The following is a 14,486-nucleotide window of genomic DNA, read 5'->3' as shown; positions in this document are numbered from 1 at the left end:
TTACACAGCTGGTACAAGATCCTACCAGTGTTTGTGCCCTGGTAGGCCTGCTCTTCAGTAACAGAGAAGGACTGGTGGGTGATGTGAAGGTTGGGGACTGTCTTGGGCAGAGCAACCATGAAATTGTAGAATTCTCTGTTCTTGGAGATGTCAGAAAGGTGACTAGCAAAAGTGCTCTCTTGAACTTCCAGAGTGTGGACTTTGACCTGCTCAGGACGCTTGTAACATGGGTCCCTTGGGAATTGATCCTTAAGGGTAAAGGGGTCCAGGAAGTCTGGATGCTCCTCAAGATGGAAATCTTAAAGTCACAATAACAGACTGTCCCTAAATGCCATAAGGCCAGCTACAGGGGAAGAAGACTGTTGTGGATGGACTGGGAACTCTTGTTGAGACTCTGGAAGAAAAAGAGAGTCCATGTCATCTGGAAGAAAGGATGTGCTACTTGGGGAGATTACAAGGAATTTGATAAAGTATGCAGGGAGAAAGTTAGGAAGTCCAAAGCCCAATCCGAACTCAGATTGGCCACTGCAGTACAAGTAAATAAGAAATTTTTTAACAAATATATCAGTGGTAAGAGAAGAACCAAGGAAAATTTCCATCCTTTACTTGATGCAGCAGGGAACGTGACCACTGAGAATAAGGCTGAGGTCCTCAACACCTTCTTCACATCTATCTTAACTAGACAGATCAGTTATCCTCTGAGCACTTTATGCCCTGATCTGGAAGTCTGGGATGCTATGCAGAATACATCCCCGGTGATTCAGGTGAAGACAGCTAGAGAGCTCCTCCTGCATCTGGACTGTCATAAGTCCATGGGACTGGACAGGCTCCATCCTTGGGTGCTGAGGGAGCTGGCAGGGATGATTGCTGAGCTGGTCTCTGCCATGTGTCAACATTCCTGGCTATATGGAGAGGTCCTAGAACATTGAAGGCTTGCTGATATGACTCCCATCTACAAGAAGAGCCATTAGGAGGATCCCAGGAACTGCAGGCCCGTCAGCCTGACCTTGGTATCAAGGAAAGTTATGGAGCAAATCATCTTGGGTGAGATCACATGTCATGTGTGTGGCATCCAGGGGACGTGGATCCATCCATGGGTTTAGACCTCCACCATGATGTCGCCCCTACAGGCCTTCCCCCTGATCCTTACCCACAGACAGACAAATTTGTCATTCCCAACCCCAAGCTCTTCAACATCAGAGTACTCTTTAATATAATGAGTAATATCAATAATAAGAAAGAGTAATATTACATTATATAATAATAATATTCTTATAACAATGTGTAATATCATTATATTATATAATTATATAATAATAAAAAGAAATATTTTATTATAATAGTAATTAATAATAATAACAATAATGTCTGTACTGCCGTCCTGGGTTGTGTTGCTTTACAGGGAAAAACTGAAATTTCTGTAAGTGTATTCACAGAGGTCAAGGAAAAGAACAGATCATATATTGAAGATAACTCCCTAGCAGAGATCCTTGAATTGAATACTGAATTGCTTGTCCAAAGAAGGAATTTTTACATTAAAATTTAGTGTTTGTTCTTGTCTACATGTTTCCAAGTAGCAGACAATTATATGAAATTTTACCTGGGCAGGACAGTTTGTTGAAGAATGACAAGCCACTAAACTATCTTAACAGTGTGTCAAGACTGTACCTTACTGACACATGCCATAAAGGATGAGCTGCATCAGCCAGAAAACTTTTTGACAGATTTCAGAGAACTGTAAGAGCAGTATTTTTGATCCTGGCTATTATACGTAGTGTAGTTTTATTTGGGGTGTGGTTGTTCAGCTAGATGAGTGAGTGGTTTGTGAGAAAAGTACATCAGCACCAGCTCTTCATCTTAGGCTTACTGCATTTTTTAGACAGCTTCAGTCAATAATGGGGAATGGGAATGAGGAAAGAGGAATAAGATAGGTTACTGGGAAGAGCCCTAAAGAGCCCTGCTCATGAAAACAAGCATAAAAAGTTCTGCATTTTTTAAAGTTACAGTCTGTTTTTCTTACTAGACATTCTAGAGATTTTCTTAAGCCATTTACCATTTGAACTCAGGCTATAAGTTTATTAAGTAAAGGTCACTGTCTAATTAGGTACTCCCCCTTCAGGGTTATTGAACGGTATTTTAAAAGAAGTTGTAAATTAAAACTTGCAGAGGAAGCTGTTTTTTAAACAAGCTGATTTGCAGCCATTTCATGAGTTATCTCTGCATAAATTTGTTAGTGTGAAAGTTAACATTTTATCCATCATAATGTGTTCCCCTTTCCACTAGGAACCCGTAAATTGAGATTATGACTTCCAGTGGAAATCCATATAGCCATTATTATAAATGGCCTCCAGGGTGCAACCAGCAACACACAGGTAGTCTTGTGTGAGAGAGGGAGAAATGTCAAATGAAAAGTTAAATCCTTTTAGATAATCTGGTCACAAGGATTTGTTTCACTTCTCCCTCCGCATTAGGGGCCTCACAGGATAGTTCATTAGGGGCTTACAGGATGGCTTCTTATGGTGGGAAAGGAAGGAAAATACCTTTGGGAACTGTAACCCTACACACTCGGGGATCACTGGACTAGCATCAAGCTAGGAACCCTTGTATCTGTGGTTATTTTCACTGGCATGGTTTTGTTGTTACTTACCTTTGAGAAAAAGTCAGTGAATATAGGAGGTTCCACACAATCATGAAGAAATACTGAATATAAATTTCTATCAGAGATCTTTGAATTGAGTAAGATTTGCTGAATAGCTTGAGTAAAAATAAAATATTTGGAATAAGAATTCTGAATTAGAATTTATAACAGAATCATGATGAAAAGCTTCTTTACTTTGAAGGTGACAGAACACTGGAACAGGCAACCCAGAGGGGTTATGAAGTCTCCTTCTCTAGAGATATTCAGAGCATATCTGGATACTTCCCCATGTGATGTACTGCAGGGAACCTGCTTTAGCAGCAGGGTGGACCTGATGATCTCCAGAGATCCCTTCCAACCCCTACAAATCTGTGATACTGTGATTATTTGCCTGTTTGTTGTTGTTTTGTTTTGTTTTTTTCTTTTTTCCTGAGCAAAAAATATCTTCAGTATTTTTAAGCCGAAGCCTGTACAGAGGAGTTAACAGTGATTTCAGTTAATTTTGAAGTAAGACTATCAGTCTATGACACACAAAAACAGAAGAAGCGTTACATGCTGTCTTCTGCATCTGTAGTGCCTTGTAGATGTTCTGCCATGAAGGCTGACCAAAACATGGCAGGATTGGAGGCTATCCTGAGGTTAGCTATGTCTGTAACCTTTTAAAGTAGATGTATTGTAGCCTAATTGTGAGAGCCCATCCTTAGTTCCCAATACCATTCATATGCCAACAATTTTTGAACTTCCATTGAATTTCTCAAGGGACTTAAACTGGCTCATCTGACTTTGTCAACCATGAGGCCCAAATCCTAACTTCACGACTCCCTCTTGGAGGCAGGCCAAATGGGGGTCCTAGTACAGAGCTAACTGCCACACTAAGCTCATAAGCAGGGAGCCTTGTGCCCTCTTCCTGTGTTCATGCCGCTGTGCTGATGTGCCACCATGGGTTGTCATTGGATTAAGCCAGTTATGGCAGCATATTCAGTGCTAAAACAGATGTCCCTGTCTACTCCAAATTTATTTGTTCAACAGGTCAGAGCCAACCTGCAGTCCTCCAGCTCACCACCCTGACTTAGACTTTTCAAAAAGCTCCAACTAAGTAAATAATTGCTGCATAATAAAGTAGAAGCTCTGATCTACAATTACACACAGAAAGGCAGTTATTTCCAGGCTCAATCAAAATTTAAGATATGGAATAATAGGGAAAGATAAATCTATTTCTTACACAAAAATCAGGAAAGTGCATGAGTACTTTTAATGAAAAGAAGGTATAAAATAGTTCCTTCTGACCAGAAAGCAAAAATAAAGTAGTGGGAAACATTATTATTTTTTTTTTAATTTTTTTTTTTTCCTTAAAAGCCTGCTGTTTCTAACCTGCTGGGAAGAAGGAAATGCTCTAAATTCTTCCCTGGTTAAAGTGTTGCAGCAGTAGGGGAAGATCCTGACCAAAGGGACATGGAGAGTCCTGCATTTGACATTTATGAGTGGAAGGCAGCATTACCAGATGTTCATAAAATGCATTTTCCAAACTGAGTTCCATGAAGACAAATATCCCATTTCATTTGGATTTCTGTTTCCTCTATTGACTAAGCTATAGCAGAATCTATCAAGAGTATAATCCCATTCTGCAGAGGGCTGAGTTCAGCAACTAAGAGGGCTTTTCCATCTCTGACTGCAGTTAATCCTCAGACTTTTATGTGACAAAGTACAGGAGACCTCAAGCTACAGATGGATGCATCTTCACATATGACCTATGTACAAACCCATGGCAGCCAATGTATGACCACATCTCACTTGGAGAAAATCAGCTCGAGTTTCATATCAAGTCACACAATATTTTTCTTGGCTTTTGCCTATTATCTGGAGTGGGGCCTATGGAGGGGTTCGGCTTCACACGTTGCACCAATGTAGTGCCTCCTCAGCAAGTTGTTCTCCCTGTACGTCCTCCCTGTCTGTGCTGCAGGTTGGAGACACCAGTGCTTTGCAGATTTGGTGTAAGGAGCAAAGGCACTCTCAGTTTCTGGTTCTTAGTCCAAGGACTTGTCCCCTAATTGTCAAGAGTGGCAGCACATTAGTTCCAGGCTCCTAAGTTTCTTTTCAAATTTGACCTTAAGTAACTCTGAATTTGACCTTAAGTAACTTAAGAGTTACCTTAAGTAACTCTTAAGTAATCTTACTGAGAAGCAAAATAGATGACTTAAGTATCTTTTGCTATCTGATATGTGAGGGATCTATTAAAACACTTGGCATGAGTTTGTATCATGTGGTAGCAAGGAAATAACACTACAGATGCAATTCCACATCCATAAAAGCTAGAGAAGCCTCATACATGGACCCCGCTATTTCCCTCGGTTTTTTTCTCCCTCACATGTAGAGTTGAACAACACATAGAGCTCTGACCAGACTAGCTGCCTTGGTGTTAATATCATCCCAAAATCCATTTATTGTATAGTCTGTTTCAATGAAACATGTGTACATGTGTGCATGCACATGTGTATGACATAATGTGCTTGAAAATGTCTTCCTCTGTGAGTTATTAGTCCCCAGTTAAAGGATTTAAAATACCTCTTCTGCTTCTTTAAGCAGACACTGTTCCCTCTCATTTTTTCTAACAGCTGTGGCTGCATCCTGCCAGCTGTTTGGTAGATGTCTGAATCAGCTGTTGGGGCTGCATGTCGGCTGGAGCTGGAACAGGACCACTTGGCTCAGCTACAAATGTCCTCACATATCATGGTTAGAGCTATCCTAAACAAGCCTTGCATTAGCTCTCAAGATTAAGAGGAGAGTTTTGAAGTGAATTAATCATCTCCATGGGAAAACAAGGAAAGGAAAAGAGTTGCTTCAGTGATGGATTACTTAGAAAGTGAGTTTGGGTTGTGCACACATGTGTCACCACAGACAGATTTTTTACATCTGTGCAACAAATGTTGTATATTTCAGGTAGATACTCTGGTTTGTCAAAGCCCATCAAAACCAGTTTGGTGGAGATTTAGTGTTGAACTTTCAAAACCAGTGAAATGGGTTTGGTAATGATAGCTTCAAACTCTAAAATCACCTTTAATTTATTGCATATAGTCTTCACAAACCAAGATTGCAGTCCAGTCAGAGAACAAAGACTAAACAAGGCAAAAGTAGGACTCTTCCAACTTTAATTTGCCAACAAGTACTAAATCCACACCAGAGCTGTAATTACTAAAAGCAGAGGTGAGGCAAGTCTGCACCATGCTCCCCATGATACTTGGGACAAGCAAGACAGAATATGTCACTGCACAGGTAAGTTGGGGAACAAATACTGAGTATGAGCTGGGATGATAATGGTTTTCTGAAGACATTTTAAATCCCAACATTCTTAATAACTTAAGTATTTTGCCAATACTTCCACTCAATGCACTTTTCCTACATCTGCAAACTGATTCCCAAGACACCCTCAGCAGCCTAAAGCATTGGCTGTTAACTTTTCAGTTGTCAAATCTTTTATCTTTACCTCTGACAGCTTCTTTGATGCATTTTAAGAAATGTCAGTGATCAGTGCAAAAGTACATGACATGTTGGGAAATGGCAATTCATGACTGCAGAAAATGAGCTCAGTATTACATGGGCATCAGTAACCATTTATCCTGACCTTGGAGACACTCAAGACCAGGCTGAATGGGACTCTGAGCAACCTGCTATAGCTGTAGATGTTCCTGTTCAATGCAGGGGGGTTGGACTAGATTACCTTTAAAGGTCCCTTCCAACTCAAACAATCTTATGATTCTGTGATTCTGTGAGTTACTTCACAGAAAGATGGAGCTCAGAATGAGTGAGCCTGGAAGAGCAGGCTGAAGGTTTGCCTTCTGTTCTTCCTTCTCCCTTCCAAAAGGTGTGTGCCATGGTGCTTGTGCTAGCAAACTGCACCACTGAGCCGAGCTGACAGCAGCAGCAAAGCCTGAGCCACAGATGTGACAGGGATGGTTTGTAGAAGTCAAAAAGAGTAAAAAAGTCTCTGTTCACTGTAAACTTAAGTTCCTGCATGAATCACCAGTGCATCTGAATTTTGTACAGAAAAATCTGTGTGAACTTGGTAAGTATTATGCAAACAGAAAAGGACTTATAGAAAACGGCTTTGGTGGAAAGCAGGATAGTAGCAGAGCCCACGCATGTGGCAAGAAGGAAAACAAAGATGCTCTGAGAATTAAATAAAGCCCATTGTCTTCCTTACATCAGAAGATGTTTTTTTTTTCTTTTTCATTTGTTTCTAGTGGCAAGCACACAGATGTGTGAGGCAACCTCAGTCTTGTCGCAGACAAAGCCTCTGGACAGAGATGAAGGAAATGATGACACCTCACAAGAAAGTCCAGTGGTAACTCTTGACTTCCAGGTAGAAGTCTTAAATCTAGAGGTTATGTACTTTTGCATGTGTGGGTGCACATATGAGAGAGGTTTCAGGTGCTTTCCTTTATGTAACCATGAGCTCTGTCCAAGTGTCTGCTGGAGCGAATCCACTCAAGTGCATTAATGCAACAAGGAAACATGCAGAGGATGATGCTTTTAATCCCAGGAAACTTTCTATTGTTTCCAAGCACTCCCAGCAAAAATTTATCCACTTATCTTCTGCTTCACAAATGTCAACCTTCTCTTCCACCACCAGAGCCTTTGATCTACGAGTTCTACAAATCTCTCACCCAGAAAAAAGTGCTTTTGCAATTTGGGTGCTAGGTCAATGCATGTCAGGAACAGGACCCCAGGAGCTTTTCAACAGGGAGCAAGGAGGATCTTGTACTTGCAGTTGAACAGTTTGAATAGTATAAAAACACAAAGAATATCAGGGTGAAAATGCATATCTGTCTATCAAACACCTTTGGAAATTTTCCTATGTGCAAGCTCCTCCCAGAAGACAAATACCAACTTTCAGCGAGTGAAACAGAAGTGTTTAAAGGCAGATAAGGAGTCAGGAGCTGGTGGCTTAATTCTTTAGCTGTTTCTTCCAAGCCTCCATTAGTGTTCTCCCCCCTCTGGCTTTTCCTTTGAGACTAGTCAACAACCTGATATCACTTCAATAGCAGGTAGTTTTCAAAGCCTTCTGTTGCCTTCATAAACCAAAACAATGGGATTACTTCTCCTTTTCTGTTGTCATGCACCTTACAGCTACACTTGTTTTTTGTTTTTTTGGTTTTTTTTTTTTGTTTGTTTTGTTTGTTTTGTTTTGTTTTGTTTTGTTTGTTTGTTTGTCTATTAAAGACTGGCAATGGCATACTATTGGTAAGTGATAGTTTGTATACCTTGGTTGACCACTACCCAATGAAATTTTGCTAATGAGAAAAATCACCAAAACCAGAATTATTCAGTAAATAGTCACTGTTGTTATAGTCATCCTATAACTGCTACTTATGTCAGTTTCACATTCAGGTTTTTGGTTTATTTGTTGATGTTTTGTTGTTGTTGTTGTTGTTGTTTTTTGTCCATCCTCTTGTTTGCTGTCCTGTTGGCATATTGACTCCTGATTCCAAGACCAGTCCAGAGTTTGTTTCTTTGCCAATTCTCAGATAGCCTTCCACCGTATTTTCCAAGAATTTAGGTGACAGAATCAGCTCAACAGCTGGACCTCTGAGTGCACGTTAATTTAGATGTCTTTTTCCAACTGTTTTGAATAAAAAAAACAACAACCCAACACCTTTTGTTGGAAGGCTTAGGGTAACTTTATGCATCACTGTCCCAATGGCATGTCATTTAAAAATAAACAAAAATCAGACTGAATACTGGAAGTGTTTCTCCCATTTTGTTGGCAGCTGTGAAAATTGGGTGTTTCATTTATACATTTTTGCAGTCATTTCATGGGTTATCATGTTGTGGCTTTGAGCTACCAATCATCAGTGAGATACTAACCAACTACAGTGATCTAAATCAGACTTCCATGCACATTTTCATTTGCTTTTCATAGAATCAAGGTTGGAAAAAAAACACTAAGATCTTCTAGTCTAATCCATCTCTACCATTCCCACTAAATCACATCCCTTTTTTCTCCTTGAAACAGCTACTCTTAAGCAGATTAGAGGCTTATCTCTTTTGTTTTTTAAAATGCTTCAAATGGTTTGATGTTTTAAAATTACTGTTATCAAGAAGGGAGATAAAATTGCATAAGTAAAATCAGAGAGATCAGTTGTTTGATTATCTAACTATAAAATAAATATTTCGTAACCAGCTCCAGCTCAACCTACCTGCGAGAAATTCTTGAATTGAAAAAAGCATTTTTGTCTCTTCAAGAAAAACACTATAATGAAGTTAATCAGTGGATTTTCACAGGTGTTGTCTGTGAAAATCTGTACTTTGGAAGATATCAAAATACACTTATTAGAGTCAAAGAATCATAGCTGAAAAGGCATGGAGCAGTGGGTTCCTGTTGACCAGCCCTGTCAGTGATGCTGGGTTCCTACAGACTGCTTGCAGTATGTAGGATGTATCACCAGGCTGAGTAGGAGCCAGCAAAGCTCTGATGGAACAGGTCATCTAAACAGCAGGGAGGAGGTGATGGCTCTGGGAGAAGAAGTCCAAACTAGAGTTTACTATGCTTATGCAAAAAGAGCTTAACTCGGAGGTGAGAGTGGCACTGAGGTGGCACAGATGAGTAGCTGTCTTCTGGAGCAAGGTCGTTTTGTGTTTTTTTTTTAATGATCCTCTTATGCAAATGCATAAAGGAGAACAGAGCTGCAGATCAGCTGGCAGAAGAGCAGAATTACTCCCAGGAGATCCCACTGCAATAACAGAAGATACATTTCAGTGGATGGCCAACAAGAACCTGCCTCCCAGGCTGTGACTAATCCTTTATAGCCCAAGAAAATCTTCCTTGTTTATATTTACCTTAACCAAATGCCTTCTGCTTATCAGTGGGAAAACAAACCCTCAGGCATCAGCTGATCTTCTGCTAAAGACTACACACTGCGCTGTGGCTGGGGATCCAAGTACAGACTATAAGTCTGCCAAAAAATCAAGTCAGAGTAGTCAGGGATCAAAGAGTCCAGGACACTTCTGGGAGCACCCTATTCTACAGATCATGCCGACTGCACGCAGAAGGTGGCCCAGAATCAGGGAAAGGCCTCAGCAGGAGGGGGGTGAAGATTTGCCTTTCCCTTGTCTATAAACCATTGTAACACTTCAGAGATCTTTGATCTCACTACAAGGCATGGAAGGGAGGGAAGTACTAGGAGGACTCTTTGTTCTTCTTAACAATATCTCAGCTCTCCATCTGAGATGCAGCACAAGTTTAATTCAAAGACAATTTGTGTGAACTCTGTGTGCGCTCCTAGCCCTAGAATCAAGGATATTCTCTGATGAGAATAAATTACTAAATTATATGCTAAAAGGGAGTGAAATTTCATTGCTTTTAGCAAAGTTATAACCCGATACTCTTTAATAGACTCATATTGTAATTCCTCCTCAAAACTGCTACTTTCAGTGTAGACAGAGGACAGAGAAGATGGCTTTTTTATCTAGCCATATCCCCCCCTAGTATGATGGGAGTGACAGTAATGTCAGTATAATGTCATGAAGAATAATAATGATGTAAAGAAAAAAATACAGTGTTGTGACCATGGCTCATCTATAGCTCCTCACCCACTGTAGAAACCCAGCTGCAGAAGAGGAGGAAAGGGGTTTGCTGCATTTTGTTGAGCCTCTATTCGAGATCACAAAACCAAAATGACACTAACTTAAAAACTGGATGCATGTAAAGTGGAACAGCAAAGTCCCTCTTTCTGTTCCTTGTTCCTGTGTGAACTTTGTATCATAAAACAAGAGGACCAAGCTGAACCCATCACTTGCATTCACATATGCAAGTTATGGAACCATGTTTCCTCTTCACACACTTCTGCAGCTAGGGCAAAATTTAATGAGGCATACTATGGAATTGTTTGTGCTCAAACAAAGCCAACCATGAGATGTATCTTGTGGATGCTGCAATGGAATCAGTGAGGAAGAGATACCAGGCAGCATGTAATTAATGGTACAAGATTCACACTGCAAATTATTGCTGTGGTCATCTGACCTTTTATTGGAAGGGAATTATTTCACATCTGGAAAAATGTAAGATGTGTGTGTATGCACTGTAAACATGCTTGAAAACACACTCATCTGCTAATAATCTTGTTCTCAATAAGGAGTGCTGGAGGAAGGCAATCTGGACTGTTAGTAGCATTTGGTAGGAAGCAGTGGTTTCGTAAGTCCCCAGTTTTACAAAGTGTCCTGAATTCCACACAATTTCAGCTTCTTCGCTTTCTGCCAGCTAAGGATAAAAGGATACATCAAAATGTGCAAACAGGGCTTGGTGTGATTCAGTTCAACAGCTAACATATTCCTTAAGATTTGTAAAGGGTTAATTCCTGTCTAAAACTATAACATGACCGAGATTGATCCTTATTCCAGTTCTTTCATTCAAATGCTGGAAATGTGTTGCTTGTTTTAATGAAATCAATGGAGCTGTGATTCCAGATGTATTCTAAAACTCAGAGATAAAAGAGGGATATTCATGCTATCAGACCTCAGGCATCTAAGAAAGATCCTCAGAGGAATGCTCAAATTTTCATTGACCACAGCAGCAGCCTCAGCTCCAGAAGCACAGTTAGCTAGTGTCAATTCCATCACATGTAATCTGCCTTAAATTAACAGAACTTTGCAGCCCACAAGGAGCACAAATGAAACGGTTCCACGTCACAGATCTACTTATGCAAATCTAACTGCAAATCAATGTTTTGCTCTTCATGAGAAGCTGCTTAGATAATAACAGTTACTGAGGTCACAGTCACAGGACTTGACTTGTCAGGATAATAAAACTTGTTGATGGAGGGGAGCACAAATGCATAATTTTAAAAGTCACCATAATTCTCTATTCTCCCCTGACAATGCACAACATACTGTAGCTTGCTGGTAAGTACCTGGAATCACTGGAAGACTCACAGCCAACATCTGGTGCCTTTAGAACCTTTTATTCCTTTTGCTACCTCTGCTAAAGTAGAGCTTTCTGGAATAGCATGAATTAATTCCCAAAAGTTGTAATCCTGTGTAATTCATTTATTCATGTGCCTGTAAAGGACATAAAAATTTAAGAGTCTGAAATAAAAATGAGTGTAATTGCACCTGTTTTTAGATTCCTTTCCATTCCACTCTACCATTTCGTTTTTACTGCCATTTAAAAGGCTCAGTGTTTAATTGATAGCTCTGAATTGCTGATTGCTCTTACAGTGCAACTTCTCAGTAGGGAAAAATACACCCTTTGTAAATGATGTGGAAATTAAGTACGATCTTCACTATGCACCATCTAAGATATGGAAGTGGAAAACCAGATTTAGAGTCATAATAGTGCCCATAATTTGTGGCTTAATGAGATTTATAGGGCTGATTTTAGTGAGCAACTTCTGAGCACTATGAGAGCTCTGACATGTACAGCACACATTTTACCAGGACTCTTCCCTTTCTGGGTTAATTAGTAATTAGTAACCTTTCCAGATCTGTTGACATATTTAACCATAATACTGAGAGTCAAAAATGGAATTAAACTTATGCATGTGTAGTACAGTATTAAAAAGCACTTCCTACAAAGTGTTATACCCAAATCAGCTCTTCTTTGGAAAGTGCAGGAACACGAAGATGAAGTCACATGAGAAGTCTCACACTGTCAGTGAAATAGCCATGAGCTGGATGCTATGTGGTAAGTTTATATACTGATCCCAGTTTTGCTTCTCCAGGTAGTTTGAAGCCAATGAGAAAGGCTTTCTTAACAATCTAGTGGTCTGTGGATCAGGCTGATTTCAGCCAGATATCAACTGCGGTAAGAATTTCAAATGCTTTGGAATTGACTAGAAAGGAATTGTGAAGAATAAGACTCAAAGACTAATTTTAAATCAGAAGTATCCATTAGGGACAACTGGGATGAAATATGCCCTATTTGTGGTCAGGAATCCCTGCGCACTCCTAGTACTAATATGAAGTAATGGAACTGCTTGGGCTGCTTTTTACTTCATTTCTTGTCCAAAACTTTTGCCAGCATATGCAAGACTAATAGATATCTGAGATATATTCCAATTTCTCTGACTAGTCTGTGGTTTCAATAATTCTATCATCTTCGCTAGATTTGTCATGGAAAAAAAAAAAAAAAAAAAAAAAAAAAAAAAAAGACAAAAGACAATGTAATATTATTTTTTTTATATTTCCCTTTTAAATTTAGAAATACTGGGTTCACCTAAATGCAAATCTGATGGGAGAGGTTACAGGGAGGTAAATTATGTGATAATATCTCTAGGAAATAGAACCACTGATACTTTCACATAGCTCTAGTTTCCAGCCACTCTTAACGTTTTAATGATATGATCAATGCCCATATAGATAGAAGGGACATTTCCTACCACACAAAATACAATAGCTTGAAACGGGAGAAGTGGTTTATACATCCCTTTATCTGGTGGTTAACCTCATCAAATTACTGCACCTGCTAAGGCTGTGAGAACTAAATACAGATGGTGTCAGCATCTGGCCAACTGAACCCAACCCTATGTCAATTTGAGCAGATCTAAGGAATGACATGGTTGGCTCCAGCACAATGTGATGTGACTGTGCTTCATCACAAACTAGAGTGACTGGTCCCAATGTGCAGAAATCAGGCCAGTTAATTTCTTTCCCTTTTTGCTGAATCCAGCATTGCAAAACCCTCCAAAATAAAGGAGTAGTTACATCTGGAAGGGACCATGATCAGGAAGCTTCAGGACAGCCAAACCCCTTCACCTCAAGGACTCTCAGAGTGCTTGAGTTGTCAGAAGAGACAAGGAAAGGACAAAGGCCCTAATCCAAGTCCAAGACATCCCCTAATCAGCCTAATCAGAGGATTTGTTCAACCTGCATAAGAGAGAAAGAAAAAAGAAAATAAAGAAAGAAAAAATAAAAATTAAAATTAAAAAAAAGTGAGGACAGTGAACAAAGTCAAGCCTGAAAAATGTGAGAACTAAGAATCCATGGTCTTGAAATCTAGCAGCCAAGGGGAATTTTGAGAATGAAAGTAATGAAGAAATGACATACTGTGAGGAGACCTATATGGGATGCTGCTTACATTCCCGTGTTCAGTACTGTTTTCTTTCCAGGAAAATAATAGAGGAAGAAGCTTGAAAACTGTGCAGTACAGTAAAGAAGAGCAAGAGGAAAATTCTATTTCTATCTGTTACCCAAAATGACCCATACTTATTTCCTGAGTGGGTATTTCATAAAAGACTGAGTCAGTGATTAATCCCTCCCTATAAAGAATTTCTCCTGAACCTCTTGCAAGATCCCAGGAGTGTCTTGATTGTTCTATAGCATTAAAAGAAGGCTGGGAAAGGGATGCATATCAAGACAGACCTTTATTCTAACCTTGTATGTAGTTCAGTTCTCACTGACTCTTTTGGGAGCTGATCATGTTAGAATTTCTGCAAGTCTGGAACAGGAACTTCTCGATGAATATGAAGAACACAGTCAACCTGTCACTCTTTCACCAGTGCTGCGTATTTTCCTATATTATTTTTTCAGTCTTTTTATACAGTTTTAAATGGCTTGCAGTATAAATTTAAAGATCTCTAAAGTATCCTTAGTTCTATAGCAACAGAGGGAATGAAGCAAGTAATAAAGGACATTTACATAGCAACTTGTGCTCACAAAACATACAGGCACATACATAGGCACATAATGCCTTCTACCAGATGGTAAGAATTACACATTTACTCTATCCATGAGATGTACTCTTTTATGTATATACAGATTACGCAGAAATATAGTCATAAATTTTACAGACCCATAAACAAGCATCGCCAAATAAATTCAGATGAATGCCAACAGTATTGGTCATGGACCATATGTG

The sequence above is a fragment of the Excalfactoria chinensis genome, chromosome 2 (genome assembly GCF_039878825.1).
Source record: "Excalfactoria chinensis isolate bCotChi1 chromosome 2, bCotChi1.hap2, whole genome shotgun sequence".
NCBI classification, from domain to species: Eukaryota; Metazoa; Chordata; class Aves; order Galliformes; family Phasianidae; genus Excalfactoria; species Excalfactoria chinensis.
This window is presented reverse-complemented; position numbering follows the sequence as displayed.